The following is a 22,706-nucleotide window of genomic DNA, read 5'->3' as shown; positions in this document are numbered from 1 at the left end:
GATAAGTAAGTGAGTCATTACAGAATATAAGTCTAAATGTTAATGGCAGTTACTTCAGTGGATTAGAATTATAGGTTTTTCTCTGTTTACTTTTAATGTATTTTTTTGTTTCAGATGTAATTTTTTATATGTTCTCTGTTCACTCTTTTTAGTTATTAAGAAAAGTGTTATTTTGATAAAAATTTAGAAAATTGAAGAGAAGAATGGGTGAAATTTAACAAACACTACAGTTCCAGGTTCGTGCACACTATTCTAAGACAGTAATCACAGATTTGGCTCTGAACTTACTGGCAACCAATGCAAAACAAAAGCAATAATAATCAGTTATGTATAATTAATAAAAAATTATTGATCAGAAAAAAGAACTACTTTAGGCCTCATTTAGGGGCAAAGATAAGTATTTCTTGACAAGGTCTTTAAAAGTTGTGTTCTTAATAAATCCTTTTAATAACCTCCCTTTGATAGAAACAGAAACATAATTATTGCGGCCTTTTCCTTAAAGAGTTTGTCTACATGAAACTATCCCAAGGATGGCAGAAGTGCTCACCAAGTTCCTGATGAGTGAGCTGACAATTCAGTGCATATAGTATGTCTATGAAAAACAAAGAAGCAATGATCCTTCCATAACGTTTTGTAAAACCAGCTTTTGATATACACTTTGCCATAAAGATCAGCTATTATTGATTTCTGACAAGGCACTTCAATAGAAATATTTTTCACTAAGGCTTCATTCACATGATTCAGCAATCAACAAAGCCAGAGCTGGGGCTGAATCATCCTAGAGGAGTTCAAAGACGACCTGCACATGAATAGCAAAAACACGTGATCACAGGAAACCCATGAAGAGAGCAATGTTTTCCCGGAAATAAAGGGTCTACTTCATACATAAAAATGACCTACACTCTAATCCATTGCACAAATAATTTATATCTGCAAAATATATGTGTGGATCATGATACTTCATGTGAGGCTTGAGGCTAAAATATTCCAATGAAGCATTCAAGGAATATTTAAATTTAGGAGGTTTCTATCTTTTAGAAAAATTAAGAAAATAATGGAGGATATTGTATATCCTGATGGATAGCTCTGGTCTTTGGTATAGTTAAAGCAGTTATGGTCAGTTTTCCCTAAGGTACCTTCTTTTAGGATGAACAGCATGAAATTGCTGATTTTTGACCAACTGACCCTCTCCATGTGGAGTTTCATGTGACATAACCTAATAGCTCATGAGAACAAATTTATTTTATTCACTCACAGGAGAATGTGTCTTTATTCTTTGCATCAGGAGTTAGAATGCAGACAATAAATACACCTATGTGCACATGTAAAATTGACTCTTTTATTACAGAAGTAAAATAGATTTTACTTATTCCCACTCTGTACCTTTCTCTCTGTTTACAGCAGCTGCCATCTCTAGAGATCACTGTGATTATGGATAAGATGATAATGACCTTATTCCAGAGGGGGAGCTTGTAACCTAAGGTAAGTCAATAAGTACTACACACAATGATTGGTTCAGAAGTGGGTATGTTACAATGGTGGGCTAAACAGAGAGGGGCTGGTGACTGCTGAAAGTGTTATGGATACGAATGTGAAAGTGAAAGAATATACTGAGATCATGAGGGAAGACTGTCTTAAAACGAAGACATGACCAAAGAAGTAAAAGTTGACAGACAGTAATTTCACTAAGCTCTGGGTCAGCCCTTGCCCGAAGCCTGAGAGGAATTCGAGACTTTCGGATTCATAAGCCAATGAACATCCTTTATTGTATGTGACAATTTCAGTTACTTTATTAGTTTCACAATAAACCATCTTAACACATATGTGAAGGCAGTCATTCAATATATATATACACATATATAATCAATAAAAACATGTTACTATAAATACATAAATATTGTGCAAATTTTTAATAAATTTACTATGCCTTATAGCTCTGAAACAATTTAGATTCAAAATCACACAAATGTTTGTGTGTATGTATATCTTTTATAATCATTAAGCTGCCATTCTAGAAGAGATGTATGCTTTATACACACACACACACGCGTGCGCACACACACACACATATTTATATGTATAAAGATTGTATTTCTTCTCTAGAATGGAAATTTAATAATTATAATTTTATAAAAATGTGGTATAGAGCCAGAGGTGATGAGTGCTCAGTTTGGACTTCTGACCTTGTCTGTAGATACTAATGCTTTGGGATTCTACTAATGTGGTAGATGTAAAAATATGTGAGACAGAAATAAAGTGGTAGGTGGGGGGTGATGGGAATGAATATTATTGGCATTCCACATTTTAAAGATTTCCAACTCCTGTGTTACCTTGTGAGAAAAAATCTTCATTCTTAGTGACCCAAAAGTTATTTCAGCCATTGATTATGTTTCAAGACAGAAGTGTCTCCACTACCAGTTTCTCTAGTTGTGACATATGAACGTCAACATTCAGACAAACTGAAAAACAGCTGATTATATGTGATGGGCTTTCAGAGGGTCTGGGATCAAAGATTCAAGCTTTTGAAGGGACAAACAGATGTAATCATTAAAGAAGCAGTAACTAATAGCATGATCCAGTTTGTTCTAAAAAAAAAAAAAAAAAAAAAAAAAAAAACTGAGTAACAGAAGCCAGACACTGTCAGCGGCACTTGATATATTTCTGTGATGGCATTTATAATCTCAAGGGATTGATCAGGAAACTTTATGTGGAAATGTGTGTGGAGTGTGTGTGTGTCAGAAAGAGCAGGAGAGAGGGAGGGAGAAGAGAGAGAAAAAACAGATCAAGATAGAGAAGTGCTAGATTGTTTTGCTGTTGATGAAGCAATTTTAAAAATATCACCTCCTTTGAGCCTTGCAACAAACCTACACAGTGTGAAGGGCAGTTATTATTATCCTCATTTTAAAAATGACGAAAGGGAGGCTGATGTCCTTGGTTGCTAAGTGACTTTAGTATAGACAAATAGCTAGTGAATGGTGGTGGACTTGGGATTATATTTCAGATCTTCTGGCTGCAAAGTCCTTAGAAGTTTTACAACTCCTCCATATTATAATGCACCACTCATAAATAAAATCAAATCTTAAAAAGATGCTAATGTAGTTTCAAACTGAAAAGCTATTGAATATTGTGTCACAACCTAGTCTAAAAAATCCAGTTGTGTGTGTGTATGTGTGTGTATATACATATATGTTTCTTCAACTTTCTTTTAGGTGGTTAAGATTACTATATATATATATATATATATATATATATATATATATATATTACACACACATTTTTATATATGTTATAAAGATATATATCTACATCCTTATGTATACTATATAAAAATCTCCATTTTATATATGTGTATATATATACACAGCTAGATGTATTAGACTAGGATGTGACAAAATAAATATAACCTGATAAATTTATTGAAAGGAAAGAAAACCTGTCTTTTGAAAAAGGGTAAACAAGGGTAAACAAAACAAACAAACTATATATACATATAAAAGAGATATATACAATGACATATATATTTCTTAAGATATAAGATGTATCTATATTATATATAGGTATAGTATATATTATATATATTTTAAAGAAATAGTAAAAATATATATGTATATGTATATGTATATGTATATATAAAAATATATATGAATGTATTTTAGAGAGATATAAAGATATAATATATATTACACACATATGTATATATGTTTTTACCTTCTTTGAAGACAGTTCTTCTTTCCTCAATAAATTTATCAAGTTATATTTATTAAGATGAAAAATAAATATATGTGTAGTTTGCCTAAAACCATCTTATGTGCTTCTGAAATTTCTCATAAAATACTTAAACATTTATTTGGACACCTGTAGGCATCTTTAAAGCTACTCCAAATCCTCTTCTACCCTTTCAATTCCCACATGAAAGAGAAGAAAGCTAAAGAATAGTTTTCTCTGTTTGGCTTGCAGCAAGAAGTGGCCCTGTGATCCAGTTCTGGGTCATAAAATACCAATGTAAAAATTTGTGATGCTGAAAAAGTTTGGCTTCCTCACAATAAAGAAGAAAGTTTTGGTGCAGAGTTTACTTTTTTCTTGCTTTAAATTTGGACACAGTGACTAGAGAGGCAGGAGTCATCTCTCCACCTAAAAGAAAGCTGAAAGCAATCAGGGACGCTGCCCTGACATGTTTGCATAACTGAAAACACACGAGCAACTGCCAACCTCTGGATTTGTTTTGGTGGGGGGAGGAGGCAGAGGGAAGGAAGGTGTTGTAGGTTTTATCGTATTTATTGTTAGTTATATTCACTCAAATCTGATATATCCAAATAATGCATATTTTGGTCCCCAAAACTCTCAAAACTACTTAAAACATGCTATGTCACTACTTAGACCAGACAATATTAACAGCATCATCAGGCATTATAAACATGCACCATTCTTACCTAAGGGCAAATGAGCACCCCTTGGTCAAAGAATAAAAGGGGTCCCAATCATGCTAACACTCCTCAGGGCCTTTGCAGTTCTGTTGGATCAGGTGAATGGTATCTTATGAACATCTTGTTGATGCAGACTGACTTTTTTCAGACTAACACTATACGCTCCTGCTAAGTGTCCGTTCACTACCATTACCACCTCCTTTTCCTTATTTATGCTTTCCATCTAGAAACAATACTTTCTCATAATTTTCTTCTCTGCCCTACTGCCTTTTGATATTAATCAATACTCTTTTCAAACTTATCTGCAGCAATATCTCTTATTTAAAGCCTTGCCTAGTACCTGTAACCAAAATTGTGTACTTCCTTTTATTTGGGGAAATGGTTACTGCTCATGTGGCATTAATATCACACATTTTATTGTATTATTATGTACCGTAGTCATAGTCCTTGTCATGTGCAAAATTATCACCATCACTCCCAGTAGGCAATAGAACTAGCTCCTTGAAGGCAGGAAAAGTATGCGATTCATCTTCCTTAGCCAGACAGTATACAGCACAAGGTGGTAGTGGCTGGAGAGCGACGAGTACTAAGGTTCAAAGAGTCTATTTCTCTGCAAAAAGTAGTTTCCTTCTTTGAGAACTTCTCTACTGCTACGAACTTTTCAAGAATGAGAATAAATGAGGAAGGGCTATCTTATGGATACAACCTTTAGGGAGTTTGTTCTTCACGTATAAAAAACGATGCGTTTTCTGAAATAGAGATTTTCAAAACAGACTTTTTTGGAAATGGAATCTCACTCTGTCACACAGGTTGGAGTGCAGTGACACCATCTTGGCTTACTGTAACCTCCACCTCGCAGGGTTCGAACAATTACCCTACCTTAGCTTCCCGAATAGCTGGGATTACAGGCGCCCACCACCATGCCCAGCTAATTTTTGAATTTTTAGTAGACATGGGGTTTCGCCATCTTGGCCAGGCTGGTCTTGAACTCTTGACTATGGGATTCACCCGCCTTGGCTTCCCAAAGTGCTGGGATTACAGGCATGAGTCACTGTGCCCAGCCAGCAGTTATCTTTCAAACTATCTCTGTATAATATTGGTATGGGTTGGCAAACTCCAGCACACAGGCTAATCCAGTGCAGTGGACTAACTTGATAAAGCTGTATTGGAACACAGCTACATATTTTTTTCTGTGATATCTAAGTCTGCTTTTGCACTATAAAGGAAGAGTTGAGTAGATGCCAGAAAGGCCCCTACAGCCTACAAAGCTCAAATTATTTACTCTCTGGCCCTTTATAGAAAAACTTTGCAAACTGTTATTAGGAAGCTTAAAAAACAATGTTAGAAAAACAAATATTTAACTTTTTTCTTGATGGCAGTATTTCTCTAAGCCTTTAATTCCTATTACAAATTTTCATGTCATTTTCCTGAGTTACCAAAATTATTTTCACCGTAAAAAATTTTTTACAGACTTTATCATCTCAGGCCAAGTGATCTGAGGATCGTGTTTGGCAAGTGCTGCTTTAGAAAATTACAAAAAAAAAAAAAAAGCTGTGAAAATAAATTGCAGTTTTTCCTTCAAATGATTGCCTCATCTGTTAGTATTTAACCCTGTGAATGTGCTTATTATTCTAGTGATTTTCTAGGACACAAGCCACCTAGAAAACTGCTCTGGCCAGCTGCAGTGGCTCATGCCTGTAATCCCAGCACTTTGGGATGCTGAGGTGGGCGGATCATCTGAGGTCGAGAGCTTGAAACTAGCCTGACCAACAGGGAGAAACCCCATCTCTACTGACCAACAGGGAGAAACCCCATCTCCCTGACCAAGAGGGAGAAACCCCATCTCTACTAAAAATGCAAATTAGCTGGGCGTGCTCATGCATGCCTGTAATCCCAGCTACTTGGGAGGCCGAGCCAGGAGAATCGCTTGAACCCGGGAGGCAGAAGTTGCAGTTAGCTGAAATCACACCATTGCACTCCAGCCTGGGCAACAAGAATGAAACTCTGTCTTAAAAAAAAAAAAAAAAGAAAAGAAAAGAAAAATGCTCTTGCTCATGATAAAATGAATACTTAAGCTTCCTTGAGATAAAAAGTTACAGCATACCTTGTACTATAAACAAGTTAGGTGGTAATTATCTGAATGATGTGGATAATTAACATCAAAACAACTGCAACTATACCGGAGGGAGAATCTGTGATGTTGGACTTAAATTATGTAATCTAATTTAAATGGAGTCAGGAATACCAGACTTTAGATATATTAATGTGAATAGATTACACAATTACAAACTCTGTTAGATGTAGAACTAACTTTCTGCATTTTCTTATAGTTCTTAAATTAATGTTTTCTTTAATCTCAGTGTTTTCCCTTAGAAACTATGCTTGGTCTCATTTATATCTCTTCTAAAAGAACTATGTTTCTTTAACTTGGATAAACATAAGTTGATGTAAAGACATACTAAATCAAAATCTAATTTTTCCAGAAGTTTTAGAAGTGTACACAAATTATTTAGCTATCAAATTCATTTAACTGAACAGTAGTGAAACTGCCTTTGCAAAAACAGTAAGAGGGAAAAATTTATGACATTGAAAGAGATTTCACCTAACCAACCCATCTTGTCTTTAACCTCTAAATTGTCCTTAGTCCTTCCTGGACATGGGCCAAGCTAACTTTGGGAGAAATTTAGTTTATAGTTTACATGATAATAGCCCTTCTCAGAAACTAAACTGGCTTTGTAAAACTAATGGAAGCCCATAAGGTTAGGAGGCTGAGAGATGCCTGAATTCTGCTAAGACCCCTGTTTTGGGGTCTGGATTCAGACCCCTTTCTGGTAACATAACCCCAGACCTAATGTCTTCCTATTGTCAATGGAGGGGCAGCATGATAACATCTGGAATTTCCCTATATGGTCTAAAACAGCAGGGAGGAACCCTCCATTCCAGGAATTGCCCATCCCTTTCCTGGAACACTCATGAATAATCTACCCAGGTTTGACTATCAGTCCCTCTGCTTAGTCTTAGTTTAATAATTACCAGTCATTGTTCCAGAAGTTACAAAATCTGCAACTTCCCTAATGTTTTTGTAATTAACATTACTATTTTAGAACCTAAGATTTGCTTTTTAAGACTTTTGCATTTCTGACAACCAGATAATTCCACCTAGGCCAGGGACTACTCTGTGGCTCCAACTCAGAAGCGGACTCAGCCCAAAAGGATCATTTTCCACACCCTGTCAACCAATGAGCAGTTTTCCTAGCCCTCTGCCTGCCAAACTGTCCTTGAAAAAACCTAGCCTCCACATTCTGAGGAAGGCTGATCTGAGTAGTAACAATCTGAGATCCGGGTCTCCCATTTAGCCGACTCTACGTGTATTAAACTCTGTCTATTGCAATTCCCCTATCTTGATAAATCAGGTCTATTACGGCAAGATGAACCCATTGGGCGGTTAGATAGGTACACAAGGAATTGTAACTATGCTGATGCATGTATACTCCAAAGAGACTACTTAGGACTATCTCACAAAGTTATATTCAATATACAAAGATTCATAGCCTCAGATCTATAAATCATGAAATTTATTAATTCTATCAAAGGTGTTAGAACCAAAGAGGCTCCATCTTTTTTTTTTTTTTTTTTTTTTTTTTTTTTTGAGACGGAGTTTCGCTGTTGTTACCCAGGCTGGAGTGCAATGGCACAGTCTCGGCTCACCGCAACCTCCGCCTCCTGGGTTCAAGCAATTCTCCTGCCTCAGCCTCCTGAGTAGCTGGGACTACAGGCTCGCACCACCATGCCCAGCTAATTTTTGTATTTTTAGTAGAGACGGGGGTTTCACCTTGTTAACCAGGATGGTCTCGATCTCTTGACCTTGTGATCCACCCGCCTCAGCCTCCCAAAGTGCTGGGATTATAGGCGTGAGCCACCGCGCCCAGCTGAGACTGCATCTTGAAGAGGGGCCGGGAAAAATAGGGCTGCATACCCAGGAGGTTAGATATTCTTAGTCACAGCATGCGATAGGATGTTAGCTCAAAATACAGGTCACAAAAGCCCTGCTGATAAAACATATTATGGTAAAAAAAGCTGCCAAAACCTGCCAAAAAAAAGATGGTGATAAAAGTAATCGCTGGTCATCCCTCAGTACTCACTATACACTAATTATAATGCATTCACATGCTAAAAGACATTCCCACCAGAGCCAGGACAGTTTACAAATGCCCTAGCAACATCTGGAAGTTACCCGATATGGTCTAAAACAGCAGGGAGGAACCCTCAATTCCAGGAAATGCCCACTCCTTTCCTGGAACACTCATGAATAATCTACCCCTTGTTCAGCAATGATCAAGAAATAACTGTAAGTACACTCAGTTAAGCAGCGCATACCACTGTTTTGCCTAGGGAGTAGCAACTCTTTATTCCTTTATTTTCTTAATAAATAAATTCTTTCTTGTACAAGGTTCAAGAACCCTCTCTTGGGGTCTGGGTTGGGAACCCTTTCCAGTAACAAAACCCCAGACCAGATGTCTTCCTGTTGTCAGTGGAGAGGCAGCATGATGTGGTAGAGCCTACTATGGCTGCAGAGTCAGACCCGAGTCCGAGTCTCAATCCCTGTTTGGTATTATGCAACTTAAGCTTTTACATGAGAAAAAAAATCTGACAGGTAAAGTCGGAGTACTTAAATACAGATACTGAAGAAACTTTATCTCATATTTTGTCAGCCAGTGGTATAACTGGGTTTCACCTATTCAACATAAAATTTATTGATTTTATTTTTAACTATTCTTTTTGGTCAATATTTTGTTTCCTTGACCTGTCAATACAATTGAGAACATCATTAATAATACCTATCCATGTAAAATGTTATTTTGAATAACTTATCTGTTAAATATATTGATTTAATGTAATAATAATTATTTGAAACAGATATATAAGATATACAAAACATTATATGATAAATATATAAGTAATATAGAGTGAAAAAAAGGAACATATTAGAAACATTAAGTAATTGAAATACATATTGAGGAGAATTCTGCAAAATTACCAAAGTTTTTATCATAATTTTCATCATTTGTGTGCTGGTTGATTTATTACATAACAACAGTATTTTAATTGTCAAGGAAGAGAAACAAATTTTCTTTATACTAATGTCAGGACAAAAATAGAAAGCCAAGAAATCTCAAAAAGGAAAAACTAAATATGTCTTATGTTTTTCATGACTATCATTTTATAACTCTGATGAAATTGAATTAATATTGTCTCATCTTTGTTTGGAAAACTCTGCCTCTACCTTGAAAGCTCTCTCTCTCTTTCCCCCCCGCCCCCACAGAGAGGCTCTCCTATTTTTACAAACTGCCCTGGCCTTCTCGCCGCCGCAGCCACCTCCCGCCGCTTTTGCCTTATCAGCACTCCTCCTGCCGCTTATGCCTCCTCAGCACTCCCCAGTTTCCCGCCGCCCGCCCGGTTTCTGCCTCATCAGCTCTCCCCGGCTTCCCGCCGCCCGGCTTCCCGCCTAGCAGTTCAAACTGGCCAACAGCTGCCCACCACCTAGACCCCAACTCTTCCTCTCCTCCAGCCCTTCTACCCTTATAAGACAACTCTGCCCCTCTGGGCGGCGCGGCCATTTTTCCTTTTCGTCCCGGCTGGCACGCCCGGAGGCTCTTTCCTCTCAATAAAGCCTGAACTTAAGAACTTTCCTCTAGCCTGCGGTCCGGTTTTTTTCCGAACGAGCTCAGTCTTCCCGCAGAGGGTAGGTCGCACAAATGGTGCCGGAAACCCGGGACGGGAGGGGCCATTGGCCCTGCCACGGCCCCTCTCCCCGACCTACCCAACACTGGCCCTGCCACCACGCTCCGATTAAGGTAAGCCAAGTTTTTCTTGTTTTGCCTTCCCCCGCTTCCCGTCTCCTCTTCCTACGGCACGGTGCAGTTGCTCCCCTCCGGCGTTCCGCACGGACTCCTTGCCTAGTCTCGGCCGAGCCAAGGTAGTCTTCCGTTCCGGCTCCAGGAGCCTTCCGAGGGACAGCCGCCAGACGGGGGACGCCCCTCTGACCGCTTCCCTTTCCGTACTTAATTGTACTCCGGGGAATTTGCAGCGAATGGGGACGCCTTTTCGTTGCATCTGCCCTTCCGCGCCGGAGAGTCTGTAGCTGCACCTGCCATGGGAAATTCGGAGTCCAAAATACCTCTGAGCACCCCCCTTGGGTGCTTGCTGCGAAATTTTACCAAATTGGGATATTCCCAAACCCTCAGAAAGAAAAAGCTTGTTTTCCTGTCCCAGGTGGCTTGGCCCCAATACAAACTCAGTAACCAGTCACATTGGCCCCCGACTGGCACTTTTGATTTCAACACCCTCCGAGATCTCGACGATTTTTGTCGCCGCGCAGGCAAGGACAATGAAATTCCTTACGTCCAGGCTTTTTGGGACCTCCGCACCCACCCTGACCTATGTTCTTCCTGCTCCACCTATCAAATCCTCTTGGCTCGAACCCCCCATAAATCTTCCTCCACTACCTTTCCCCCTCCCTACTCCTCACCAGAGGATCTGCCTGAACATCTGTCCTCTCCTGCCAATCTCAGCAACCAGTCGCCATCAACGGCACGCTCTTCCTCTACTCCCTCTGCACCTCCTGCCTCAGAGGCCATGCCTCGCTCTTCCTCTACTCCCTCCGAGCCCCCTCCCTCAGAGGCTGCACTTCCTCTTGCCTCTCCGGTGGCAGCCCACACCCGCTCTCACAAGCCAGCTATCCTAGCCCCACTCCGAGAAGTAGCAGGCGTGGAAGGTTTAGTCAGGGTCCATGTTCCTTTCTCACTTCAAGACCTGTCCCAAATTGAGAGATGTTTAGGATCCTTCTCAGCTGACCCGTCCACCTATATTAAGGAATTCCAATACCTCACTCAAGCCTACAGCCTCACTTAGCATGATATTCGCGTTGTCTGTTCCTCCACCCTCACAGTGGAGGAGCACGAGCGCATCCTCGCTGCAGCCAGAAACCAAGCAGATAAAGACCATGCTATAGATAACCAGATCCCCCTAGGCCCTGAAGTAATCCCAGGTGAAGACCCCCAATGGGACTATCAGGCTAATCGAGGGTCTGATATACCCAAGAGGGACCGCATGATTAGATACCTCCTCAGGGGAATGGATGCTGTATCTAACAAAGTTGTAAACTATGATAAACTGAGAGAAATCACCCAACTTCCTGATGAGAACCCCGCCCTCTTTCTCGCCCGCTTGCAAGAAGCCCTAGTCCGGTATACTCGACTAGATCCAGCCTCCCAAAATGGGGCCACTATATTAGCCTCCCATTTTATCTCCCAATCAGCACCCGACATAAGAAAGAAACTAAAGAAAGCAGAAGAGGGGCCAGAGACTCCCATCCAAGACCTGGTAAAAATGGCCTTTAAAGTATTCAATGCCAGGGAGGATGCGGCTGAGGCTGCCCGCCAAACTCGCATGAAGCAAAAGGCTGCCTTCCAGACCCAAGCCCTAGTGGCGGCTCTAAGGCCGGCAGGGAACCAGAGGCCCAAGGCCGAAACCCATGCCCCTCCGGGAGCATGTTTCAAATGTGGAAGGGAAGGACACTGGTCCCGAGCCTGTCCACAACCACGGCCACCAACTAAGCCTTGCCCTATCTGTCAGCTCCCGGGACACTGGAAGTCAGACTGCCCCAGCTTCCCCAGGGTGCCAGTTCCTCAAAACAGACACACTGGCGTTACGCAGCCGGCGGTCACCCTCAGTAGGGAGGAGCCTGCTTGCCAGGAGCCGACCTCCGAGGGAACTCCATTCCCCAGTCTACTAGGGCTGCTAGATGACTAGCGGGGCCCTGGCTTTCCGACTCCGGTTACCCTCGCCGAGCCTAGGGTCACAAGACATGGGGGCTACCTACTTAGCACTTCCTTCTTATTCTGGCCATCTCACCCCTTCCCAGGTCTCGGTCATGGGAATCGACGGGACCCCGAGTATCCCCTACCAAACCCCACCACTCATGTGCTCATATAACTCCACTCCCTTCACCCATTCCTTTTTAGTAATCCCCACCTGCCCAGTTCCCCTTCTGGGGCGAGACATCCTTTCGAAGCTGAAGGCCGTCATAACCTTCCCCACCGCCAGCCCACACAGCCTTTTTCTCCTAGCCCTCAATACTCTACCTCAGAACTCCAGGCCCTCCAGTCTACCCCTGGGGTACGGTTCAGGGATGATTGGGCCTTCAAGCATAACCTCCTCATCCTCCCCGAAAAGCAAAAGTACCAGATAATCCAAGACATCCACAATTCACTCCACATTGGGCCTAAAGCCTTATACCGGTTCATCAACCCACTTTTTCACCCTCACCATCTCCTCAGTACCATACAGGAAGTCCAGTCCTCATGTACTGTCTGCGCAAAAACTAATTCCCAGGGTTCCTGTCATCCTCGGCGCCAGCTTCATCAGCTACGCAGGTTCCTACCTGGCCAAGACTGGCAAATTGATTTCACCCATATGCCAAAGCACAAACAGTACCGGTATCTGCTAACCATTGTTGACACTTTTTCAGGCTGGATTGAAGCTTACCCCACAGCCTCTGAGTCTGCCGGGACAGTAGCCACTCATCTCATTCAAGGCATCATCCCACGCTTTGGACTCCCGGCTACCATACAGTCAGACAACGGCCCAGCCTTTATCTCCAAAGTCATTAATGCCGTTTCTACTTCTCTAGGAATTCAGTGGAAGCTACACGCCGCCTACCATCCTCAGTCCTCTGGTAAGGTGGAACGGGCCAATGGCCTAATAAAGGAGCATCTGACCAAGCTCATGCTTGAGCTCCGCCAATCCTGGGTAACCTTGCTTCCTATAGCCCTCACCAGGCTGAGAGCAAGCCCCCGGGGCCCATCACAGCTTAGCCCGTTTGAGCTGCTGTACGGTCGCCCCTTCCTACTTTCAACTCCCCCACCACCAGAGACCACTCCTCTAGACAGCTACCTCCCCTACTTTACTCTCCTTCGCAGCCTTCTCCGAGAACACGCCAACGCTTCTCTTCCCCAACCCACCCAGCCATCTGAAAATACACAGAATGTCTCCTCCGGGGACTCAGTCCTTATCAGGACCCTCTCCCCAAAGCCCCTCACCCCCAAGTGGGAAGGACCATACACAGTCCTCCTTACCACTCCATCAGCTATAAGAGTTGCTGAAATCCCATCTTGGGTCCACCTGTCTCGGGTAAAAAAGGCCCCTCATGGACCCTCCCAATGCTGGAAGGCTGTTCCTACTGGCCCTTTATCTGTCAAGCTTACCAGGGCCTAGCAGCCACACCCCCTATAGATGGAGATTCTTCCTAACTGAAAACTATACCAAAACCACCTTCATTTGTAATACCCCCCCATACAGCCACAACCATCTTCTTGCAACTTCCGACTGCCCCGCAGCCGGATGCCAAAAGGCCATATATCTGAACTTCACCAAATTCCACAACATCCATACTAATGTACCTCTCATGTGCTTCAACCATGACCAACCATCAGGAGCATGCAATAATACTCCTTGGCGCTCCTGCATGGGATGTACTTGGATGAACTGTCGACTACATATAGCCGTCAAGTCCACAGTACCTGCCCGATCTCAGCTTAAAATCATCCCAGACATAGATGGAGAAGGAAACACCATTATCGGTTCTACACGGTATTCCATTCTCATACCTGACCCCTGGGACAACCGGTGGAAAAGCCCCCAGAAAGCTGCCGTGTATGACCACATAGATATCAAATATCCCTCTTCCCACCTGTACATCTGGCGGACATACGTACGTACAGTCCACCAAGTCCACTCTGATATTAGCCTACAAGAAAAATCTCTGAATGACCAATTACAACCACATTCGTCTCCGTTTTCCTGGTTAACTTTTCTCCAAGAAGGAATCAAGTTAGCTAACCTCTCAGGACTAACTGACCTAACCTCATGCCTCATGTGTGCCTTCTTAGGACAGACTCCCTTCGTTGCAGTCCCTTACCCCATCCCTCTCAACCTTTCAGCCTCAACTTCTTCCTTCTCCCCCATCAGGGAAGTCGATCTCTACACCCCACCTGATTTTGAACAGCTACCTGTGTGCTATTCCCTAGGCCGAAACTTCCCTAGCTGTAACAGAACTATACGGGTAACCACTAATATAACAGCCCCACGAGGAACGTTTTTCTGGTGTAACAGGACCTTAACAAAAACTCTCTACATCGGTCTTTCCTCATCTCTTTTATGCCTCCCAGTAACCCTAGTCCCTCGACTCACTATATATTCTTCAGCCGAATTCCAGATGCTGCAAGCTCCCCATCACCGCACCCGACGAGCTGCCTTCCTACCCATTGCTGTTGGAGTCTCCCTTGCTGGTTCAGCACTTGCAGCAGGATTGGGAGGAGGGGCACTAGTCCACTCTCACCTGGCTATAGCCCGACTGACCTCACAACTCCAAGCAGCTATTGATGACTCTACTGAGTCTTTAGCATCACTCCAACGACAGATCACCTCAGTTGCCCAAGTTGCCTTGCAGAACCGAAGAGCCCTAGACCTGCTCACTGCTGAACGAGGAGGGACCTGTATCTTCCTACAAGAGGAGTGCTGTTACTACATCAATGAATCCGGCCTAGTAGAAACCCGAATCGAGAGCCTCCAGAAGCTCAAAACTAACCTGCAGAGTCATAAGTTCTCGGCTGAAGCCACAGCGTGGTGGTCTTCCTCTATGTATACCCTCTTGTCCCCATTGCTTGGGCCCCTAGTAGCCATTTGCCTAATCTTACTTATTGCTCCTTGCTTTCTACAGTTCATACAGCAGCGCTTTCAGGAACTGACTCGAGTCACCATCCACCAGATGCTGCTCCAACCCTGCCCTGAACGAGTGCAAGAAACAGATCTCTCCCTGAACATCCAGGCTCCTTAGGAAAAGAGACCTCTTCAGAACCCCCGTCGACCCTTGTCAGCAGGAAGTAGCCAGAGAGACAACCGACGCCCCTGACCCCCTCTTTTTCTTTTCTTTAAGGAGTCGGGAATGTTTGGAAAACTCTGCCTCTACCTTGAAAGCTCTCTCTCTCTTTCCCCCCCGCCCCCACAGAGAGGCTCTCCTATTTTTACAAACTGCCCTGGCCTTCTCGCCGCCGCAGCCACCTCCCGCCGCTTTTGCCTTATCAGCACTCCCCCCGCCGCTTATGCCTCCTCAGCACTCCCCAGTTTCCCGCCGCCCGCCCGGTTTCTGCCTCATCAGCTCTCCCCGGCTTCCCGCCGCCCGGCTTCCCGCCTAGCAGTTCAAACTGGCCAACAGCTGCCCACCACCTAGACCCCAACTCTTCCTCTCCTCCAGCCCTTCTACCCTTATAAGACAACTCTGCCCCTCTGGGCGGCGCGGCCATTTTTCCTTTTCGTCCCGGCTGGCACGCCCGGAGGCTCTTTCCTCTCAATAAAGCCTGAACTTAAGAACTTTCCTCTAGCCTGTGGTCCGGTTTTTTTCCGAACGAGCTCAGTCTTCCCGCAGAGGGTAGGTCGCACAATCTTTATTAGTCATCATTTGTACACATTCTTCCCATGCAACTGGGTTGAAAAGGTGTACATGTAGAAGACTTACTCTAATTCTTCAAGGAATTTATTATACAAAAGGGTAGAGAATTGAGAACTGTCACATATGAAGAGTGTTTGTATTGGAAATTTCAATACTGGGCTATCATTATCTATCTCACTATCTATCTATCATCTATCTATTTGTGCATATGAAAACATATGAACCTATATGCTGCTAATTATTAAATGATAAGCTGTTTGTGCTGCATTTTTATTTGAATGGCCTGAACAAAGTTTATGATAAACTCACCTGAACTCTAAAGAGCAAGAATCTTTAGACTTGAACATTTTCTCTTTTCAGGTATTCTTTTCATGATTTTGTATACTCATTGAAAAATGAAATCATAATTTTAAAACAATTTCATGTGATTTTTTTGCATGAAAAATTATATCTGAAATATATTGTTCCATAGGAATTTAAATATGCTTTATGAGGAATAAAGTTAGGGTTGCAAATATGAAGCCTAAGCCTTAGTCTCAAATCCTTTCAAATGTACTTACACAGACATGTCTTACATACACAGAAAGGTACCTATTGCACTTTTAAAACTTGGGCATATTATTTAAAATATAATTTCTTAATACTAAAAGAGAAAGTTATTTCAAATCTTTATTTTAAAAAAACTCCACTAAATCCCCCCACAAACCAGCATTTTATACATTTAAAACCATAAAATTATAAAAGTATTTGTATTTTTAGTATTTTAACATATTCAGCAGCAAAAACTATCAAATGCCTACTATACCAGAGCCTTATGATAAATTCTACTCATATATACACGGACAAAATAGACAGTATTGTCATTTTTTCTGGAGCCAGGAGCAAGATATAAATTAAGCAAGTATGATAAGCAATCATGCATTTATATACACACAACATATATATAGATATATACAGATATCATAAATTATAAATTACAGTTATATATTTCTTCCTTAAGAATATTTGATTTCTTTAAGCATTTTGTTCTAGTTCTGAGTTTTTTATTTATAAATTTTATTCATTACTACCTTGATTTGGTAGACATTATTCTATTTCTATACCTTCTTACATAAATTTGTATTTTAGATTCCATTTCAATGGATTTAAAATATTATAATACCACAAAAATACAATTCCCCTCACTTTCATTGAAGCTATTTTTACTCAAATTTTATTTTAATTTCTATTTTGTTATTCCAATGTTACAAAACCTATTTCTTCTGCAATTGAAACACAAGTCTTCCTTCAGAAACACATAAAAGAAAATTGATTTTCATCCTGAAAATGTCAAACTTCTGCCTATAATACTCAGCTATGGTTTTCTGAAACAACAAAGTTCAAAAAGAACCATCGACCTGATGGCCCTTTGACACACAATGATGGATGCAATGTGTCTACTACTTTACTGTCAGAATGTCCTCCAAGAGAAAGAAACAATCAATGAAGAATAATAAATCTAAACTGGGTAGAGGTTTGCTTGTTTTAAATGTATTAAAAGAGAAACAACAGGTATTTCACTTCTCTGGAGAAAGACTTTTATTAACTATTTGATTAACTCTTTTCTCTCCCTCTGGCTTATTTGAATCCAACATAACATATATCTGCTTAAAGATATTGAGCAATGCCTGGAAATTTAACACCTTACACAGTTCTTGAACTTACTGTGAAATATAGATGTAATCTACTATTATTCTTTAAAGGAGAAGGAATAAAACTATAAAGGAGGATACAACTTTACTCACCCTGGTGTCGTGTGCCTCTGTCAATCTCTAGGTCTGACAACTTCAACTGTTTCTAGGGATTGATGCTTCCATTCTCCTATAGAATAGAATTATTGATAAATACCACATCAAAAGTAAAGTCGTTACTCAAGTGCAAAACATCAGAACAACTTATTTTATTACAGATCATGATTACATTAATATTTCTTATGCTTAAATTCTTGCAAATTCTCAAAAGTAAGTGAGTAAAAGATTACAAGGATCTTAAACATAAGTTTGAAAGTATAAAACAAGTCTAATTTAAAACTTAACTAACTCTCAGAATATGTTTCTATGCTCCAGGTTATATTCTTTACTCAGGAAATGAAAAATCACTTCCACCTGCATATTTTCTATGACCAGAGTCTGCCATTTTACCAGAGTCTTAACAAGGAAGCACTGCATAAATTCTCCTTTATAAATGACACTTAAAATAGATGGTGTTTTATGATATGGTGCACATATGCAAGACAACTAAGGACAATTACATAGACTGAAAGTTACTTTTGATTTCTTAGAATTGTTATTTTTATTCATTAATTAATTTATTTTTTGAGACAGGATCTTGCCCTGTTGCCCAGACTGGATTACAATGGCACAATCACAGCTTATGGCAGCCTCAACCACCTGGGCTTAAGCAATCCTCCCACCTCAGCCTCCCAAGTAGCTGGGACTCAGGTATGTGCCATCATACTCAGGTAATTTTTGTATTTTTTGTAAAGGCGGGATTTTGCCATGTTGCCCAGGCTTGTCTCAAATTTCTGGTCTCAAGTGATTCTCCCACCTTTGCATTTATGCTTTGTAAAAGGAGAAATAAATTAATTTTATGATGATGTGACATAACATCCAAATTATAAAAGATGCTACATATGTTAACTATTTGTATCATTTCTATTGTGTTCTGAAGTCAAAGTTAGAGAACATGTCTTAATTATTCACCTCTCTCATGTGCATATCAGGAAATAGGTACAGAAATAGAGCGAAATAGCTGTATTTTGTTTCAAATACCTACATATATAGAATATAAAATTGACAGATGCATTTGATTAATGAAAAACAAAACTATGATTGATTTATTACAACCAAAGTTTGGTGGTGATCTAGTGAATAAGATAATTAGACAAAAATGTTAGTTTAAAATGGTTCTAAATTGATCTGCATTAAGTAACATCCCAAAAAAGGAGATATATATTATAAAAATCTAGAGGATGTAAATTAAATTTTGAAACTAATTTTTTCATAGATAAATAGAAATCTCTACATAAAATAAAAATTAAGAAATGCATATAAATCCATTTTTATATCACTTTGGGGATTAGTATATGTTTATCTTTCTTAAAGGAGAAAATAAATAGAACTATATTTAAAACATAAAAACAATAAGTTGTATATTCACCAATTTTTCACAACAGAATTTAAGCTTAATAGCAATATGTAAAACACAGCAGCAAAAGCTTTCTAGACAAATTATGGATGAGGTGTGATGGGATCTTACAAATTTTTGCCATCACCATTCCTATCCTTAACCCCAAGCCCATTGTGGTCCCTTGATAGCATATGGGACAATTCTGTGAAACTCCAAGTTTCCATAGAACGAAATTTGAAAATTTTTGATATAAATCATTTTTAACATTCTTTAATAACAAAAGCTATAAAAAATGGATATTGCAAGGACTAAATAAAATTTTCTCAGTTGGTTTAACCAACAATAACCACAATAGAAGGAAAATTTTTGCAGCGACCTCCTGACTGGACATTACCTCTGAATTGTAGCATCAAAGATCAGAAATGGCTAGATTTTCTCCTAGGGGTTCTGTACATTTGTGAATAGTGTTGAACCTTCAATTAGTCTCATTTTTAGGAAGGAATTTCACACTGTGCTTTGTGTCGATTTAGTAATACAGTGGGTGGCTTATGATTTCTGAGTCATGATTACACATTTCATAAATATAGCAGAAATTGTAGAAGATTTATAAATTAACACTTAGAGCATTCTATGCCTTCAGGTCCAGAGATAAAAGATGAATGAAATACTATGTTTTAAGATTTCAGTATATGTAACTATGATTATGTAAAAATTAATTTCATGTGATTGTGCACACATTTTATCAATACAGTTTCAAAAACCAATTAATACTTAAATGCTTACTTTTTACACATTTCTGTTACCCTAGATTTGGGGTTATAAATTAGCTCTTAAATACAAAGTGTAGGATTTCAATTAAATAAATAATTTATGTTTTTAAAGATTGGAAAGTAGGATAGAAGTCATATCTTAGAATGAGAACCAACTCTCTGTGGTATTTCACTTATTATGAATCCTAATTTTTATAAAACTGTTTTTCTAGATTGACATTTCAACAGTACCCTTCTATAGAAGAGTTCTACATAATACCAAAAATAAACAAGATTTTTTAACTGCTCTCAACTGCCTCAACATTAGCTAGAATAAATAAGAAAAGAATAGCTTCTATTAGTTTAATGCATACAATTTCCTACAGATTGCACTGGAAGTTTGCTGTGTGATGAACCTAAACTAGTATTCAAATGTAGACATGCACAGTCTGCACATATTTGAAAACATCGTATCATAAACAATAAATACAATTTTATCTATCAATTTAAAAATTCAATTGTTAATAAATATATTGTTTGCTTTAAAAATGTGCTATTCATGATTAACCCCATGAGGTAGTAGTATAGTATTTAACCAAGATTCACTATTTAGCTATATTTCAACCCTATAATAGTGTCACTAAATGTGCAACAGCAGAAAGATTTATGCTATGATCTAACTGAACACCTTTTCACCTGAATAATGAATTAAAATTTATTAAGGTAAAAGGATGCAGGTTTTATAAAAGGCAGTTTCAGTCTTCATAACCACTATCCACAAAAGGGCAATGCTTTGAATTTTGAAGCCATAACTAAACAATAGAGAACTACAAATAGAAAAAATACGAAATTATGTCATATATTGCTATGTAAGTACAAGGATTGTTGTATGCATTTAGATAACTGCCAGTTATCAGAGGTAATTCCTCAATAAACAAAAAACAAATACTCACCTAGGTGTGAAGTGGAAATAGCAAACATTAGTATAATTAATTGAATTTTGAAATGCTTAAGGATAACAAAAAGTAATGTGATTTAAATAACAAGATTTACCTTTCTACTTAAATAATGTTATTAACCATTAGTAGACATAAAATTGCATGATTCAAATTCCATAGATAGATACTTAAATTTATTGATGGAATAAAGGAAGGAAGTACAGACATTAAATAGGCAGTGAGGGAAGAAGTGAAGAGAACTTGATGTTTTACAGTGTGACAGGAGATTTTTAATTGGAACCTTTTTGAATGTTGAATCCTTTTTATTGTTGATGTGGGTTTTGTTTTCTTTGGCTTTTTGGTACAGTGTCTCACTCAGCGACCTGGGCGAAGTACAGTGGCATGATTATGGTTTAATACAGTCTTGATGTTCTGGGCTCAAGCAATCCTCCTGCCTCATCCTTTCAAGTAGCTGGGACTACAGACGTATGCTACCACATTGGCTATTTTTTTAAAAACAAAATGTGACCAGGCCTGGTGGCTCATGTCTGTAATCCCAGCACTTTGGGAGGCCGAAGCAGGCGGATCACAAGGTCAAGAGATTGAGACCATTCTGGCCAACATGTCTCTACTAAAAATACAAAAATTAGCTGGGTATGCTGGCATGTGCCTGTAGTCCCAGCTACCTGGGAAGCTGAGGCAGGAGAATCTCTTGAATCTAGGAGGCAGAGGCTGCAGTGAGCCAAGATCGTGCCACTGCACTCCAACCTGGCAGCAGAGCAAGACTCAGTCTCAAAAAAAAAAAAATTTTTTTTTTTTTTCCCAGAGACAAGGTCTTGCTATATTGCCCAAACCTGTTTTGATCTTGGGCTCAAGTGATCCTCTTGCCTAAGCCTCCTAAAGTGTTGTGAGTATAGACATGAGTCACTGTGCCAGCCTTAAAGGTATCTTAAAGGTGGAGAGATGACAATACCACCACTATCCCTTTTTCTGAATGAAGAGAGCAAAACATGCTAAGAAATTAAAAAAAAAAAAATGTGATTGCTAGTAGCAGGTATCTATTGATTTTTCTCTTAGTATATTTTCTTGTTTGGATTCCAGGATAACTCAGTTCCTGATTTCTCTCCTACATTTCTGGCTCCATTTCTGCTGGTGCTTGCTCATTTCTCAATCTCTCAATAATAGAATGTCCCAGGATACTGACCTTAACTTTCTTCTCATTTCTACATATAAAAATTTCCAAACCATTTTTATTCAACCTTATGGAGTTAAACATCATCTAAATCTCTTAAACGTCAAAATTAGCATGTCAGTCTACAACCCTCCAGCTTTTTCCTTCACATCTAATTTAACGTCTATAGTCATTTCACAATTAATATGGTCAATACCAAGCTACTGATTCTCATAGCTCTTCTACTCTTTTTTTTTTTTTTTTTACTTTGAGACAGAGTTTTGCTCTTGTTGCCCAGGCTGGAGTACAACAGCAATATTTTGGCTCACCACAACCTCCACATCCCAAGTTCAAGTGATTCTCCTGCCTCAGTCTCCTGAGTAGCTGGGATTACAGGTATGCACCACTACATCCGGCTAATTTTTTGTATTTTTAATAGAGACAGGGATACTCTTTATAAATAGCAATTCTATGCTTTCATCAACTTAGGCCATTATAATACATTTATACAGTATGAAGCCTCAAAGTTAAAATTCACAATTTCTTTAATCTTTTTCATCTAACATTTCTATGCTCATTATATATTCCCAGAGTCCTAATGACTCATAAATTGTGTTATTATTCTTGTCATCCCTCTAATAACTTCATTCAGCTTAATAAAATCCCCACTTATTTTACTTACTTTAGGCCATGATAATATAAGACAGTGGAGGGGATTAGAATTATAAAACAACAATGACATAAAAG

At 39.6% G+C, this 22,706-nt stretch overlaps 1 protein-coding gene across 2 annotated transcripts in view; it reads right to left on the bottom strand.

Moving 5' to 3' along the window:
* The window catches only part of PCDH15 (protocadherin related 15), a 1,854,109-nt gene that overhangs the window by 1,399,196 nt on the left and 432,207 nt on the right, over positions 1-22,706 (bottom strand). For both annotated transcript variants that reach the window (XM_054243050.2, XM_054243053.2), the window contains exon 2: positions 17,718-17,793. The gene's annotated coding sequence lies outside the window, so the exon portion shown is untranslated. The remainder of the gene's footprint in view (positions 1-17,717; positions 17,794-22,706) is intronic.

The sequence above is a fragment of the Callithrix jacchus genome, chromosome 12 (assembly GCF_049354715.1).
Source record: "Callithrix jacchus isolate 240 chromosome 12, calJac240_pri, whole genome shotgun sequence".
Lineage (NCBI taxonomy): Eukaryota > Metazoa > Chordata > Mammalia > Primates > Cebidae > Callithrix > Callithrix jacchus.
This window is presented reverse-complemented; position numbering and strand designations above follow the sequence as displayed.